Source organism: Bos mutus, chromosome 11 (assembly GCF_027580195.1).
Source record: "Bos mutus isolate GX-2022 chromosome 11, NWIPB_WYAK_1.1, whole genome shotgun sequence".
Lineage (NCBI taxonomy): Eukaryota > Metazoa > Chordata > Mammalia > Artiodactyla > Bovidae > Bos > Bos mutus.
This window is the reverse complement of record NC_091627.1, coordinates 25,977,946-25,995,205: the sequence shown is the minus strand read 5'-3', so window position 1 is coordinate 25,995,205 and position 17,260 is coordinate 25,977,946. Positions and strand designations below refer to the sequence as shown.

Below are 17,260 nucleotides of genomic sequence, written 5' to 3'. Positions count from 1 at the left end.
TAGTTCTTCTTCACTTTCTTGCCATAAGGGTAGTGTTATCTGCATATGTGAGGCTATTGATATTTCTCCTGGCAATCTTGATTCCAGCTTCCACAGAGACTGAGACAGAACTGTTATTTTGTTTGTTTGTTTGTTTGGGTGTCTCCTGAAGAGGTACAGGTCAGCAGTGGACTGCTGTGGGGATAGGGGCTTTGGGTGCAGTAGACCTGGGTATGGCATAAGCCCTCTTGGAGGAGGTTGCCATTAACCCACCATAGAGCCACCAGAACTTACACAGGACTGGGGAAACAGACTCTTGGAGGGTACAAATAGAACCTTTGGGACACCAGGACCCAGAGAAAGGAGCAGTGACCCCATGAGAGACTGGCCCAGACTTCCCCGTGAGTGTCCAGGAGTCTCAGGCAGAGGCATGGGTGGGTGGTGGCCTGGTGCAGGGTCGGGGGCCCTGAGTGCAGCAGTGTGTGCGTGGGAACTTTTGAAGGAGGTCGCCATTATCTTCCTTACCTCCACCATAGTTTGACCTCAGGTCAAATAACAGGGAGGGAACACAGCCCTGCCCTGCAACAGAAATAGCATTTAAGTGGGGATTATTTCCAAGTTGCTGATACTAACTTACAAATGAAGGGTTTGCTGGTGTGCTCTTAGAGAAGCAACTGGTAAAAAGCAACTAAAAGCTAACTCAGGAGCTGTGAGGGTCCCCTTACATAACTGTACATCCTATTGGATACTCTCTACTTCAAAGCCCCGAATAAAAGACATGAGATGAGAAGGCAAAGTGTGCTGCAGCTTCCACATTTTAAGTCTGGAGGAGCTGGAAGAAGGGAATTCAGGGCTCATCACCAAAAAGAGGCACCATGCTGACATTTGATTTCTAATTAGATCCAGAAGCTTGGGGAAACAGCTTAAAGGTAAAGCTCTCAGGCACCATATGAACTTTCATGAGATTCCTATTTTTGCATATCCAGAGCGCCTACACCATAGGATGTGTGATTTCAGGAGGTGATGAGAAGGTATGAGGATACTGATACCTTTTATACTTCCTCAAAGATAGAAAGATAGATAAACACTGTTATATGATGACACTTTGTATTTACACATTTAGGGACGAGGAGACAAGCTTCACCAAGAAGGTTCAACCCTAAAAGAGCCAAGAGGCTAAATCTTAGCCAGGCAAGAGCTAACCACCAAGAGGAGGAGGGTGGGCAGGGTCCTCATGAGGTGATGCTGTTCAGTCGCTCAGCTGTGTCTTACTCTCTGCAACCCCGTGAACTGTTGCCCACCAGGCTCCTGTGTCCATGGAATTCTCGAGGCTAGAATACTGGAATGGATTGCCATTTCCTTCTCCAGGGAATCTTCCCAACCCAGGGATCGACCCCGCATCTCCTGCATTGGCAGGTGGATTCTCATGACACCCCCTCACGAAGGTACCACACTTAGAAAACTGGGATCTTAAGAACCCACAAGAAAAACACTATCCAGAAGGTATGATTTATTGACCTCAAAGACCAAAATGCTGAAATACCCTTGCCAGAATCCAGGCATCTCTTCGCAATCCAAATATGCAAACTACAGTCTTTAGCCCTGGAGTTCTCCCATCTCTTTAGCCAATAAATTTGTTACCTTAAGTAAACTGTAAGTGTTAACTGTTAGCCACTCAGTTGTGTCTGACTCTTTTCGAACCCGTGGACTGTAGTCCACCAGGCTCCTCTGTCCATGAGAGAATACTGGAGTGGGTAGCCCCTCCTTTCTCCAGAGGATCTTCCCAACCCAGGAATGGAACTGGGGTCTCCTGCATTGCAGGCAGATTCTTTACCATCTGAGCCACTAGGGAAGCCCAAGTACATGATTTTAGGTTCACCTTGGCAGGCCAATCAGGACTTAGGAAAGCCAAACAAGATGACAGAAGAATTAAAAAAAAAAAAAATGCAAACATGTTCAAGCCCAAAATGTTAGTCTGCTGGCATTCTTTTATCTGAACACACTAATGATTTGTCAGGATATAAGTCAGCACTACTGAAAGCAGCATTCAAGAGGCAGATGCCTCTTCACTGATCTTTGGAGTAATTTTCAATTCCATGGTCCTGTTTATGCTGTCATTTCCCTTCAACGATTGATTGGTCACTGGGTAGTCCATCATTTCTTCAAGACTCCATCAGGCTCCCTGTGATGTTTCTTGTTGATCTTCAGGCCAGCATATTCTGCTACACGTGCGTTCCCAGATGATAGACCATATGTCACTCTCTTGTATCTTTTTACGGGATCCCCGTGGGTACAGAGGAACAGTCCCATGTGATGAGGAAGACCCGGTAAAGAAGGATTCCACTAAGATGCAGAAAGCTGGCTTCTAGCCATGCCTGACGCTCCCCATCAGGCCTCGCCCCCATACATCTTGGGAGAGGCTCTGCATCTCCCCGGCAGCACGCTGATCACGGATGTCTTTCCATTTAAGTCAGTTTGAAAGCAGCTTGCTGGTGATCATCAAAGACCAAATGCTTAGAATCTCACCACAAATGTTCCCACATACCCACTCATAGTTCTCCTAATTCAATTTATAAAAATGATCCAAATTAACACATCTAAATGACTCTATGGAAGAAGAATATTTGTAGAAAGATCATCTATTTTTTTAATCATAAAATTGCCAGGTTGTGGGGAGAAAAAGCAGGGAAGGACAAGTAACACATTCAAACTTACTCAGCGACTGGAGACAAAGCCAGAGGAATGTCTAATCTTCTAGAAGTGTTAGTATTGTATGACTCCCCATTCAGAGATGGGTGTGTGTTGGTTTACCGAGGAGCTGGCCTCAGCTCCCTAACCTCGGCCACAGTCGCCTTCCACACAGACAGACGTAGACGCCAAGCCTCCCCTGCCCTCACCTGTGTTTGTTCCCTTAGATAACTGGCCTACACCTGTAGGATCTCCACTTCCTCACTCCTTACTCTTTCTCACTCAGTCCCAGCTGGCTTGAGGTCTCACCTCTCCAACATGCCTCTATCTAGCCTCCCAATGGCCACGCCAGAACCTCTCCAATCTCTTCGTCTCTACTCTCATTTTCACAGCCTTCACGGCTGATCTTCTAGAAACATAAACTGGCTCCTGACACTCCCCTGCCACAAATCCATGAACTCCTCCCCAGAGCCCTAGTGATAAGCTCTTAAGATCCTGAACTTGGCCCTAAGTGCACAGGGTGACCTGGCCCCTGCCTCCCTCTCTGAACTCCTCCCAGCACCTTGGCCAATTCTCCTAGAGTTCCTCCAACTGTCCAGGTTTATTCCTGTCTTAGAATCTTCACACCCTCCGCAGCCTGGAAATCTCTCTCTCTCTGCCTTTTCAATGTAATAAACTCCTCTTCACCTCTCAGAAAGAAAAGTCTCTTCCTCAGTAAGGTCTTCCCAGCTCCCCCACCTAAACGAGCGCCCGCACCCCCATCCCTGCTACTCTCCCAGATGCAATTCTTTAGAACTCTTGCCACTACTTAAGTGTTTGCATTCATTTGTTTAACATCTGTCTCCTCACCAGCCCCAGCCTAAAACATAACTCAGGGTAGATACTCAAATACTTGTTGAATAAATGCTTGTGCCAATTTGTATATGTAAAGAGGATATATACACGACCACAGAAGCTAATCATTAAGTCAAAGTGGGTGAGCATCTGCTGGGTGCTCAGCTGGCTCAGGTGATCTGCTCAGGACATCAGCAGGATGCTTCATTTGTTGGGGACTTCAGCAAGCACACTGAAGCCAGCTGCTATCAGGACTAACTGCTTATCTATAATGCTAAGTCACTTCAGTCGTTTCCAACTCTTTGGGATCCCACGGACTGTAGCCCGCCAGGCTGCTCTGTCCATGAGATTCTCCAGGCAAGAACACTTGAGCGAATTGCTTATCTATAGTGTTACTGGCTAAAAGGAGGTCTTGGGTCATTATCATCCAACACGTGTACAATTAAAGACAATTTTATAAGGTATCTACTCCAAACAAACCATGGTGCAGGAAGGAACTTTGCTCAATATTATGTAACAACCTAAACGGGAAAAAAGAATTTTTTAAAAAAGAATAGATACATATATATGTATAACTGAATCACTTTGCTGTACACCTGAAACTAACACAACATTGTTAATCAACTATACAACAATTAAAAAGCTTAGTAATTATATTTAATTTTTAAATAAAAAGCTGCTTTCTTTCTCTGCCTCTTACACAATTCTAGACAAAAGGATGTAAGCAGAAATGTGCTGGGAAAACTTTTGAAAAAAATAACAAACATCATGCAAGGCTCTGCAGGATCCCAAAGAGAGCAAGACCCCCTTGTCTGCAAACAAAAAAATACTACAAACTAATCTAGGAACTACTTAGAGCTTAGCAAGAGGAGTTAACTTTTATAGCCCATAGATGTATGTTACAAAGTTGAAAAGGCTGATCTTAAAAAATGATAAAGACAAGGATGGACTTTTTCTAAATCAGCTTCTACATTTGACTGCACACTCCAAATATTTTTGTTGTGTTCATCACAATTGTGATTTCTCTCCAAGTTTCACCTACCAGGTCACTGAATGCAAAAGTAAAACAGTAAAAGGTACTTTCTTCTTCTCCCCTGCCCCAACTAAGCATTCTAGCTAGCCAAGAGTAACAGCCAAAATCCAGCTTCAGGATGAAATTCAAACTCCACCACCTCCAAGGACCCTCCCCATCCACTGCTCTCCTTGTGAGACATAAAAATGATGGACCTGGAGTCAGAAGACTCCTGTGTGTGTTGCTAGCTCAGGAATGTCCAATTCTTTGCAGCCCCATGGGCTGTAGCCTTCCAGGCTTCTCTGTCCATGAGATTTCCCAGGCAAGAATACTGGACTGGGATGCCATTTCCTAGAAATGGCCAAATCCAAGTCTCACTCACTTTGCCTTATTTTTTTCATCTGCAACTTGGACTTCCTAACCTTCCCTCAGCCTGTCACTTATTGTACTCGATTACTGTGAGAACTGAAATGAGATAACCTTGTGAGGTTTCTGCAAACTGCAATAGGCTAGACAAAGATGACAAAGTCAGTGTGATTTTTATCAGGACTCATATTTAGCATCTTGTGCAGTTCTGTCTTAGGCGTGCTAGTCTTGAGTCTCCAAGTCCGCTGTAAGTTCAAGCTTGCAGAATGTATCTTAGATTCTGCCTGTCCTTAGTGCCTGTAGTACTGGACACAAGGTGGTGGTGGTTGTTGTTTAGTCACTAAGTCATGTACTTAGTGATTCTTTGTGAACCAATGGACTGTAGCTTGCCATGCTCCTCCGTCCTCCACTATCTCACAGAGATAGTTAGATCAAATTCACGTTCATTGAGTCAGTGATGCTATCTCACCATCTCACCCTCTGCTGTTTGCTTCTCCTTTTGCCTTCAATCTTTTCCAGCATCAGGTAATCACACAATAATTTTTTGTGAGTTGGTTACTGGCTAGCTTTTTTAATGGATTTGGCAGAAAGTGCACTGCCCTGTGATTTTCCTGGATTTCTCACTGATAATAAACATCCTTTCTGGAAATAGCCATAATGTTTACCTACCCCATGACCTTTATGGTCTGTTTCCCTTTTTCCCAACCAGCTGGGCAGAGTTCTACTGGAGAGAGGATAATATTGGCCAAAGAAAAAAGAATATTTTTCTAGCATAGTTTTCAAGTTTCTTTTCATGGGGAGATGGGGAGAATGGGGGTGGGGAGATGGGGAGTTTCAAGGGGAGAAGCAACCAAAAAGTTGCTTCGTAACAGCAAGCCACCTCTCAAGGTCACCATCAAACAAGCCCAGCCTGAGTCCTACTAAGCACAGGGCACAGGGTCAGGGCTACAGGGATACACAAAAAGGAATCGAGCAGTGGCTCCAGCTCCACAGCCAGACTGCAAGGGACAGAATTCTAGCTTCCCATCATCCTCATTATGTGACTTTGCACATGATACTCAACTCTCTTTTTTCTCATCTACAATAGGGTGATTCATGGGGGCAGAGATCAGAGTTATGTAGCAATAAGCCAAGGGATGCCTGGGGCCACCCAAAACTGGACTAGGACAAGAACAGATTCCCCTTGCCTGTGGGCAAACTTGGTTTGGGTCTGCTAGCCTCCAGAACTGTAGAAGAATATTTTTTTTCTGTTGTTTTAAGCCAATAACATTAAAAATGGGGTGTTAAAACAGCCTATCTCCTAAGGTTGTCATCAGGATGAAATGAGTTAATGCATCAAGAGCTTTCAACATAGTGCCTCGTTCAGGGTAACAACAATGTCCAGCAGCAAGATCCTCACAGCTAAATGAGAAGCAAAGTAAGTCTAGGAGCCATGAGCAGGTAGAAATCAGGCTGGAACCCAGGTCCCCAGTCTTAGTAGGTTTTTCACACAAGTGGTACTTGGGCAGATCTACCTTCTTGACACCTGATCAGCAGGGACTGTAAGCACGCCCACCCTTCCCTCTGCCTCCAACCCCCCTGGGTAGCTGTCCTTGCCTGCTAGTGAGACTTTGGGTCCAGCCCCATCCTGCGGTCTCCCATCAGCTCAGAGCGCCCTGCATGGGCTCCATGTATTGCTGGCTCCCACAGAGACACTATGACCAAGAAAGGAAGCCTCACTTCCCAATGGGAGTGTTTTGAGGATTAAATGAGATAATGCCTGGAAAAGTGCCAAGCAGAGTAGCTGGCGTATGGTATCCAGCCAATAATGCTATTGTTTATATAGATAGATATTGTGATAAAAAGTGAATGTCGCTCAGTCATGTCCGATTCTTTGCAACCCCATGGACTATACAGTCCAGGGAATTCTCCAGGCCAGAATACTGGAGTGGATCCCCTTTTCCAGGGGATCTTCCCAATCCAGGGATCAAACCCAGGTCTCCCACATTGCAGGAGGATAAAGAAGAGGACTTCTCTGGCAGTCCAGTGGTTAAGACTCCACACTTCCACTGCAGCGGGCCTGGGTTCCATCCCTTATCTGGGGAACTGGAGAATGAAGATCCCGCATGCCTCAAGGCATGGCCAAAAAAAAAGAGGAGGAGGAAAACCCTTGTGATGCCTGCTTTCTTGGAGCTGACACACATCCCAGCCCCAAACGCCAGACACAGGGCAGATGGAGAACTCTGGTAGAACATGGAGGCAGTCTCTGAAGGATGACAGTGACAGGCAAAATTCACTGAACACAGAAGAGGTGGCTGAAGTGCCCACTCTTCCCTCTCTTTCTTTAAAGTAATAAGGAAGAAGAAAAAACTTAGCTGGTGCTTTTCTGACAAGCTCAAGTGTCAGAGCGTTGGCTTTTTAATATTTTAATATTTCTGAACAGAACGAAGATTGCTTTCAACCTCCCCATTTGCTCTCACATACTTGACCAGGAAAACCTTAGCTTTGCTGCATTCATTAAGGGCTTTTCTTGTTCAGGCTGATTTTCCAGGTAATGATGGCTCAGACACAAGAGAGAGGCAAAACAGATTCTGCAAGTCTCCTTAAAATATTCACAGCAAGCTCTGGATTCCGAGTTTCTGAGTACTTCATGACCATCTTCTCCCTACCCCAATACTGATCATTCCTAGTTTTGAAATGACTAATTTAATATTAGAACAGGAGAAGAAAGGAATCTGGTGAGAAAAAAAAAAAACTGGGAGCAGAAACTTCACCTTACTGCATATGACCAAGGCCTGGCCCAACCCCCGTGGTCTGGTTGTAAACACATACTGAGTGAATCAATGTCCTTAAGCAGTTTACCACCCGGGGAAAGAGTGAGACATACCTAGTACAGCAAGTTCAACCACAGAATCAATGCCACCCTCTCTCAGCCTGAGACATGTGCAGAGAGAAGGATTAGTGCATCTGCCTTTAGCAAGAGGGCAGGTGCTCAGGAAAATGCTTGCATTCTGTTTACCTGGGCAGGTATTTGCAAGTAGTCAGAAAGGGGAGCAAAAAGAGGTAACTTACCCAGTTCTAAGCGAATGCTTATGCAAATCCCTTAAGCAAATACATGAAAAGGGATGGGAAGGTTTCTGATCTGGTTTTTCTCACCTGGTTTTTCTCTTTCTGGGGGCGTGTGAGATGAAAGACAAAAATCAAGTCAGAGGGCGATGAGAAACACCCCCTCCACGCCCCAGCCTCAAACCAGGACTTCTAGGCGTGTAGAGGTGCTTCTCTGTTGCCCTCCACCCCTGTCCTGGGTTCCCAGAGCTAGGCTACCGTCTCAGGGTCCCTAGCCGAGACGCTCAGACACCAATGGCGCAAAGGGTGCTCCTTTCCCAAAAGAGACCACAAGAGGCAGAGCAGGAGAAGCGCGCGGGGGGGGGGGTGCGGGGGGGGCGGGGGTGCGTGGGGGTTGGGGGGAGAGGTTGTTCAAAATGATCCCTGCAATGCGAAAGGCGCCCAGCCCGGCTCGCCGCGGCCCCTGCCAGCAGGTCTGGCTCGCTCGCCAGCGGATTCACCTCGAGAAGTCGGGCAGCCAACCAGCCGAGCGCGGGAAATGGAAGTTTGCGACCCCGAAGTACCCACTCCCATCACGACCACTGATCCAGACGCACGTTCGGCGGGCGACCTGACACGGGCCGGGCCCTGCCAGCCCCAAGCGGCTCCTAGCCAGAGCGCGCCGGCGGTCCCCGGGCGCAGCGCGGCACCGAAGCCAGCACCCTGCGCCCGGGGTGCGCTCATCCCAGCAACTGTCGCGGGGCGCCCTGCACTGCTGCGGGGCAAAGGGGAGGGAAGAGTGACAGGGAAGAAGGCGGAGCAGGCGGCCAGGGAAGCACTTACGGCCGTCCGGAAAGCGCCTCCTCCTCTTCTCTAGGAAGAGAAGGAACGGCTTCCAGGCTAAGGAAACGCCCCAGGGCTGCCCCTCCGCCAAGTGCCGCCTTTCAGCCGCTCCTCGATTCTCCCGTCTCCATCCGTCCCCCACCCGGCGCCCAAGAATGGATTCTAGACACCCTCCCTGCGGCTTTCCAAGGGACCCAGACACTGTCTCGGCTGCCGGCGGCTCGCGCAACAGGCGGATCCTTAGGGCTCCAGCGACGACGGGCTCTGGGGACCAGAGGATGGAGCGCGCCGGAGAGAGGCGCGCCCGGCAGGTGTAGGTTTGCGGGGGTCGTGCACTCGTGACCTGGGCCACCGCGGGGCTGGGCAGCAGATGATGGGGAAAGTTGCAGGGTCGCACGGAGAAGTCTCCGGAGCGCGCGGGGAGGAGGGGACACAAGCATGTACCTGCAGGCGTCCGGGCGCCTTTGGCTGGTTCCGCTCCGCGCGGCCACTCGCCCGCGCTGCAGAGATCAGGCGTCCCCGCGCGGCCCCGCGCCCGCCGCGCCGGCGGCGAGGAGAGCCCGGTGGCCCGCGTCGGTCGGTCTGTCCGTCCAGTCCGGCAGGAGCCCGGCGCCCGGGAGCCGCCGGCGGGGCGGGGCGGGGCGGGGCCCCCCGCTCGGCCGCCACCCCATTGGTCGCAGCTCCGCTCGCCGCCTGGCTTCAGGCTCACAGTCGGCGCTCGGGGCCCAGGGCGCGGCGCGGTACCGCGGGCGATCGCCGGCTGCGGGACTCAGGCCGCGCGACGAGCGGACTGTTGGATGGACCGAGAGGCGGCCCCGCGGGGCGCGCGCCCCCGCCCGGACCCAAGTGCAGAGTCACCCCCGGGGCGGCGCGCCGGGTCCAGGCGGGAGCAGCAGGAGCGCGCCCCGCGCCTCCCACCTGCGCGCCCTCCGGGGATGAGTGCACCTTGACCCTACTGGAGACCGGTGACCTCCTCTGCGGCCCCGGCGGCCCCCACAACGCCTCTCCGCCCGCAAGCAAAGCTCTGCGAATTTGCCAGAATTTTCTTCCCAAAGACTGCGGCCCCCAACTTGTTTTAAAACAAGTGCGAAGGAAGCAGCCCCAGGTCCTGCCTATTTACTACCAGCCCCGCTGCCTTAAGACTCGTGCACAGTGTCTTCAAGATTGTTTTACACGCTCCGTTTCTCCACTTACCGAGTCAGAAGAGCTGGCGGACGTGTGCACTGAGCGGAAGGAAGACGAGTCAGCCCCCCTTCTCGAAGGATGGACGAGGGGTTCGGAAGGAGATGCCTCGGAACAAACCCAGAACCCCGGCGAGGGCGGCGTGTGGTCCAGAAGGCCCCGCCTGCCCCTCCGCACTGAGCTAGGACGCTCAGCGAACCGCCCGGAGGCGAAATGGGACGCTCGGGGACCCACCCCCGCGCTCCCCCTCCCGCCCCCAAACTGCAGATTTTTAAGTTGTGCAGACTTGCAATAATTCTTCGGAGCCAGCTGCTCCGAGCTGTAGGCGCCCAGTGTTCCTCGGATTCCCGCCCCATATCTCGCAGTCTGCCAACCACCCGCAACCCAGCACCCTCTCTCCCATCACTTGTCCCAGACGAGCGCCTAGCAAGACCACACACACATAGTTAAGTTCCAGGCCCTGAGCCAAGCCCTCGGGAGGGGTGAGGGCAAATGGGTGTGAAGAAAGAGTGAATGACACTTTCTCTGACCTCACCGAAGTACCCCCATGGTGTCTTTGGGGTTTTTCTCGTCATTTTTGATCAAAGCCCAGAGTGGGAGTCAGATAAGGGAGCAGTACTTACAAAGTCTGGTAGGCTTCTAGAAGGAGGTCAAACCTGAACCTTACAGGGCGGTTTGGCTAGAGGAGAGGATGATGGCCAGCAGGAATGGCGGAGGAGAAGAGAAAGTCGTCTGCCCTCAGCCTCCAGCGTTTTCATTTGGCAAGGAAAGGATGCTGGATTCAAGGAAGGCGAGATGGGCATGCAGATGACTGGAGAACAGATGTTTTTGGGGGGAGCTCTCTGACCCTGATCCCATCACTCTTTGAACCCTCTAGGCTGCCCCATCTCTTGTGGAAGAGGATTCAAAGCATTTATCTACACTGCCTTAGCAAGTGGACTGGAAAGGTAAATTTTCATGCACCATCCATCATCTTATCATCAAAGCTAAGATTATTCTAAAAATATATTTACTTTGTATCAGCACCTGAGAAAAATGCTTCCAGGTCTCTCCAGCAGTTAGCAGTTTAATCATTTTTAAATCACCAAGTTTATCCCAAAAGTCTAGCATTGTTTACTTGAGAATGAAGTATGTTCCGTATCTCTAAGCACTGCAGAAGGCATCTGCAGTGCAGAAGAGTCTGAGTGAGGTCCTTCCAGTGGGGTCTGGCTGGCACATGTGAACTGGAGGGAAGGCACACACACACTTGGCATCTGTGAGACCTGGGGACAGAAAGGACAGGCCTCCTCCACTCTGGTCATATTTAGGGGAGAAGTTAGGTTAAAAGGAGCACAGATTTGAGAGCCAGACTGAGTTTTCATCCTGCTGTACCCTGTGGGGAGCCCTGAGAATAAGTCACTTGGCTTTTCAGCCCTAGTTTATTCATCTATAAGAAAAGTTTCTCCCTCAAAGTGTGATCATGTGAAGCCAATGAAATAACAGAAAAGCTTTGCATGGACCATAAAAAGCGTGTCTATTTCCTATTCCAAGGTTGAGCCAGGCCAAGTGGTGAATGCACACACATTCAGCCACACACACACAGCCACACTTTCACCCCCCTCCCCAAATCTAGAGCCCCTTCCTCTGACCACAGTCTCCATCACTAAAGTCCATGCTCTGATCTGTCTGACAGCTTCTTTCCTCCCACACGCCCACCTCCCACCCCACCAAAATGTCTTTTTGCCCCATGATATGACACCCCATTTTCTTTTCACTAACCCTGCCCACAGGGAAGCACCTGAGCAAGCCATGCATCAGCCTGGAAGGGGTTAATCACCAGCTGACACTAGTACTCACCCCTCCGTGGTTTCAGAGAAGATTCCAGGAGTTAGTGGAGAGAAGATTCCAGGAGTTAGTGGAGGTGTCTCAAGCAAGTGGGCCTCATGCAGCCTGTCTTCAGGGCTCCATATTCTCCTTGCTCTTGATACCTCCCATTTTCAGGGTCTCCTCTCACCCACTTACCCACAAGTCTATGTGATCTCTTCCCTCTCCCTGCCCAAAGCTGTCTTTGACCTTCCATTCTCAAGAAAGAAAACAACTGGGTGGCATCCCTGGAGGCAAGAGCAGTACTCACTTGTTTTTAAATGGGGACAGGTCTACAGGTGAAAAGGAAAAGGCTCTCATCTCTGGCAGCAAGGGGGAGAGTGAGAGGGTATCAGTAATGATGGGCAACATTTACTCATTTGGTGGCTCTTATTTGCTAGTCTTTATCCCGCAGTTTGAATGTCAGTCCAGCCAATCTGAGCACATTAAACACTAAAATTCCTTAAACTCACCAGCCATTTTCATGTTGTCCCACCTTCACAGTGGTGCTTCCTCTCCTTAAACCCTCTACCAAATCCTTCTTTGCTCAACAAACTCCCCTTCTGTTAGCACACCATTCAGCTGATTACACTACCCTCAGGAAAACCACCCCTTTCCTGTCCTGAATGATACATCTCCTCTCCCTTTGGAAACAGTGACAGACTTTGTTTTCTTGGGCTCCAAAATCACTGCAGATGGTGACTGCAGCCATGAAATTAAAAGATGCTTGCTCCTTGGAAGAAAAGCTATGACCAACCTAGACAGCATATTAAAAAGCTGTCATATTAAAAAGAGACATTACTTTGCCAACAAAGGTCCATCTAGTCCAGGCTATGGTTTTTCCAGTAGTCATGTATGGGTGTGAGAGTTGGACCATAAAGAAAGCTGAGCGCCGAAGAACTGGTGCGTTTAAATTGTGGTGTTGGAGAAGACTCTTGAGAGTCCCTTGGACTGCAAGGAGATCAAACCAGTCAATCCTAAAGGAAATAAGTCCTGAATACTCATTTGAAGGGACTGATGTTGAAGCTGAAGCTCCAATACTTTGGCCACCTGATGCAAAGAACTTATTCATTGGAAAAGACCCTGATTTGGGGAAAAATGGAAGGCAGGAGGAGAAGGGGACAACAGAGGATGAGATGGTTGGATGGCATCACCGACTCGATGGACATGAGTTTGAGCAAGCTCTAGGTGTTGGTGACGGACAGGGAAGCCTGGCGTGCTGCAGTCCATGGGTGGCAAAGAGTCAGACACGACTGAGCAACTGAATTGAAGTCTGGTGACTGATGGCTGCAGTCACCACCAGCAGTGATTTTGGAGCCCAAGAAAATAGTCTCTCACTGTTTCCATTGTTTCCTCATCTATTTGCCATGAAGTGATGGGATCAGATGTCATGATCTTAGTTTTCTGAATGTTGAGTTTTAAGCCAACTTTTTCACTCTCCTCTTTCATTTTCATCAAGAGGCTCTTCAGTTTCTCTTCACTTTCTGCCATAAGGGTGGTATCATCTGCATATCTGAGGTTATTGATATTTCTCTCAGCAATCTTGATTCCAGCTTGTGCTCCATCGAACCCAGCATTTCACATGATGTACTCTGCATAGAAGTTAAATAAGCAGGGTGAAAATATACAGCCTTGGTGAATGCCTTTCCCAATTTGGAACCAGTCCATTGTTCCATGTCTGATTCTAACTGTTGCTTCTTGACCTGCATACAGATTTCTCAGGAGTTAGGTCAGGTGGTCTGGAATTCCCATCTCTTTAAGAATTTTCCACAGTTTGTTGAGATCCACACATTCAAAGGCTTTGGCATAGTCAATAAAGCAGAAGTAGACATTTTTCTGGAGTTCCCTTGCTTTTTCTTGATCCAGTGGATGTTGGCAATTTATTTATTTATTTATTGGTTTTTACCATGCAACAACATGCATTGGCCATAGGCATATGTATGTTTCCTCCCTCCTGAATCCCTCCCCACCTCCCTCCCCACCCCACCGCAGGTTGTCACAGAGCACCACTGGCTTTGGGTTCCCTGCATCATACGTCAAATTCCCACTGGCTATCTGTTTTACATATGATAATGTATATGTTTCAATGCTATTCTTTCAAGTATGTTTTAGTTTTTTGACCACAAGAAATATGGAAACCTTAGCTCCCCCACCAGGAACTGAACCCACACCCCCTGCGTTGGAAGGCTAAGTCTTAACCACTAAACAAGGGAAGTTCCTCCATATTGAGGTTTTTGTGTGTGTGTGTGTGAATACTTTTTATTTATTTATTGTATTATTTTTTAAGTAATTTCTTTTAGTTGGAGGCTAATTACAATATTGTCGTGGTTTTTGCCATACATTGACATGAATCAGTCATGGATGTACATGTGTTCCCCACATTGAACCCCCCTCTCACCTCCCTCCCCATCCCATCCCTCAGGGTCATCCCAGTGCACCAGCCCTGAGCACCCTGTCTCATGCATTGAACCTGGACTGGCAATCTGTTTCACATATGATAATATACATGTTACAATGCTATTCTCTCAAATCATCCCACCCTCGCCTTCTCCCAGAGTCCAAAAGACTGTTCTTTATATCTGTGTCTCTTTTGCTGTCTTCCATATAGGGTCATCCTTACCATCTTTCTAAATTCCATGTATATGCATTAATATACTGTATTGGTGTTTTTCTTTCTGACTTACTTCACTCTGTATGATAGGCTCCAGTTTCATCCACCTCCTTAGGACTGATTCAAATGTATTCTTTTTAATGGCTGAGTAATACTCCATTGTGTATATGTACCACAGCTTTCTTATCCATTCATCTGCTGATGGACATCTTGGTTGCTTCCATGTCCTGGCTATTATAAACAGTGCTGCGATGAACATTGGGGTACACGTGTCTCTTTCCCTTCTGGTTTCCTCAGTGTGTATGCCCAGCAGTGGGATTGCTGGGTCATATGGCAGTTCTATTTCCAGTTTTTTAAGGAATCTCCACACTGTTCTCCATAGTGGCTGTACTAGTTTGCATTCCCACCAACAGTGTAAGAGGGTTCCCTTTTCTCCACACCCTCTCCAGCATTTATTGCTTGTAGACTTTTGGATAGCAGCCATTCTGACCAGTGTGAGATGGTACCTCATTGTGGTTTTGATTTGCATTTCTCTGATAATGAGTGATGTTGAGCATTTTTCATGTGTTTGTTAGCCATCTGTATGTCTTCTTTGGAGAAATGTCTATTTAGTTCTCTGGCCCATTTTTTTTTAATTTTATTTTATTTTTAAACTTTACAATATTGTATTAGTTTTGCCAAATATCGAAATGAATCCGCCACAGGTATACCCGCGTTCCCCATCCTGAACCCTCCTCCCTCCTCCCTCCCCATACCCTCCCTCTGGGTCATCCCAGTGCACCAGCCCCAAGCATCCAGTATCGTGCATCGAACCGGGACTGGCGACTCGTTTCATACATGATATTATACATGTTTCAATGCCATTCTCCCAAATCTCCCCACCCTCTCCCTCTCCCACAGAGTCCGTAAGACTGATCTATACTTTGGTGTCTCTTTTGCTGTCTCGTACACAGGGTTATTGTTACCATCTTTCTAAATTCCATACATATGCGTTAGTATACTGTATTGGTGTTTTCTTTCTGGCTTACTTCACTCTGTATAATAGGTTCCAGTTTCATCCATCTCATTAGAACTGATTCAAATGTATTCTTTTTAATGGCTGAGTAATACTCCATTGTGTATATGTACCACAGCTTTCTTATCCATTCATCTGCTGATGGGCATCTAGGTTGCTTCCATGTCCTGGCTATTATAAACAGTGCTGCAATGAACATTGGGGTACACGTGTCTCTTTCCCTTCTGGTTTCCTCAGTGTGTATGCCCAGCAGTGGGATTGCTGGGTCATAAGGCAGTTCTATTGCCAGTTTTTTAAGGAATCGCCACACTTTTTGATTGGGTTGTTTATTTTTCTGGGATTGAACTGCAGGAACTACTTGTATATTTTTGAGATTAATTCTTTGTCAGTTGCTTCATTTGCTATTATTTTCTGCCATTCTGAAGGCTGTCCTTTCACCTTGCTTATAGTTTCCTTTGTTGTGCAAAAGTTTTAAGCTTCATTAGGTCCCATTTGTTTATTTTTGCTTTTATTTCTACTACTTTGGGAGGTGGGTCATAAAGGATCCTGCTGTGATTTATGTCAGAGAGTGTTTTGCCTATGTTTTCCTCTAAGAGTTTTATAGTTTCTGGTCTTACATTTAGATCTTTAATCCATTTTGAGTTTATTTTTGTGTATGGGTCGGGAAGATCCCCTGGAGAAGGAAATGGCAATCCACTCCAGCACTCTTGCCTGGAAAATCCCATGGACAGAGGAGCCTGATAGGCTACAGTCCATGGGGTCGCAAAGAGTTGGACACGACTGAGTGACTTCACTTTCACTATGGTGTTAGAAAATGTTCTAGTTTCATTCTTTTACACGTGGTTGACCAGTTTTCCCAGCACCACTTGTTAAAGAGATTGTCTTGTCTCCATTGTATATTCTTGCCTCCTTTGTCAAAGATAAGTTTTAATTGTTTAAGTTCAACCAGGCAATGAGGGCCTTGAAGACTGAATTTCCACAATCTTCTCTAGGGTATGCATATTTGTGAAATGAGTGACAGTGGCTCTGTCATAGGATTGCTCAACTCAATCTGCTCCTCGTGGGAACTGACATTCTTTTTTTCCTCTGTTACCTTTTATCAGGTTAAAATAAACATATAAACTTTCACATTGATGTCTTTGCTTGGATGCCAGGCAGCTCAAGACTAAATCTTGTTAACTGACTAGAATACTTTTATGCCAGATTATTACTACAATTATCGCTTTTATTTCACAACATCACTTGTATGCTTACTTTAAATGCCCTCTGTTATATTAATTTTGAAAATGCCTTAAATATTTATAGCCTTAAAGTTCAAAGACTTGAATTCTAATCCACTTCTGCCTTTGAACAGGACAGTGATGTCTCCTTTTCAGTTCTCTTTGGACTTGGATTAGATAATGTCCAAAGTCCTTGTGCGGAGAAGGCAATGGCACCCCCACTCCAGTACTCTTGCCTGGAAAATCCCATGGGTGGAGGAGCCTGAAGGGCTGCAGTCCATGAGGTCGCTAAGAGTCGGACATGACTGAGTGACTTACTTTCACTTTTCACTTTCATGCATTGGAGAAGGAAATGGCAACCCACTCCAGTGTTCTTGCCTGGAGAATCCCAGGGACAGGGGAGCCTGGTGGGCTACTGTCTACGGGGTCACACAGAGTTGGATACAACTGAAGCAACTTAGCAGCAGCAGCAAAGTCCTTGTGAGTTCTAAAAGCTTACAATTCTACAGACAAAGGGACATGGTTTATACTTTATTAAAGGAAAAAAAACCCTGTGACAGAATGTGACTTAAATCTCTAGGCACAAAAGAATGCTTTCCTAGGTACTTGGAGATTTCCTCTGAGAACCCCCAAGGTGAGTTCCA

At 47.6% G+C, this 17,260-nt stretch overlaps 1 protein-coding gene across 11 annotated transcripts in view; it reads right to left on the bottom strand.

Annotated features, from left to right (window-relative positions):
- KCNS3 (potassium voltage-gated channel modifier subfamily S member 3) overlaps positions 1–10,122 on the bottom strand; it is a 47,948-nt gene extending 37,826 nt beyond the window's left edge. For 5 of the 11 annotated variants that reach the window (XM_070379149.1, XM_070379159.1, XM_070379148.1 and 2 more), the window contains exon 1: positions 9,191–9,367. The gene's annotated coding sequence lies outside the window, so the exon portion shown is untranslated. Of the gene's footprint in view, positions 1–8,424; positions 8,638–9,190; positions 9,368–9,940 lie in introns of those variants that run through there. The other 6 variants (XM_070379150.1, XM_070379155.1, XM_070379158.1 and 3 more) reach the window with 2 other exon arrangements.
- Positions 10,123–17,260: the final 7,138 nt, after the last annotated feature.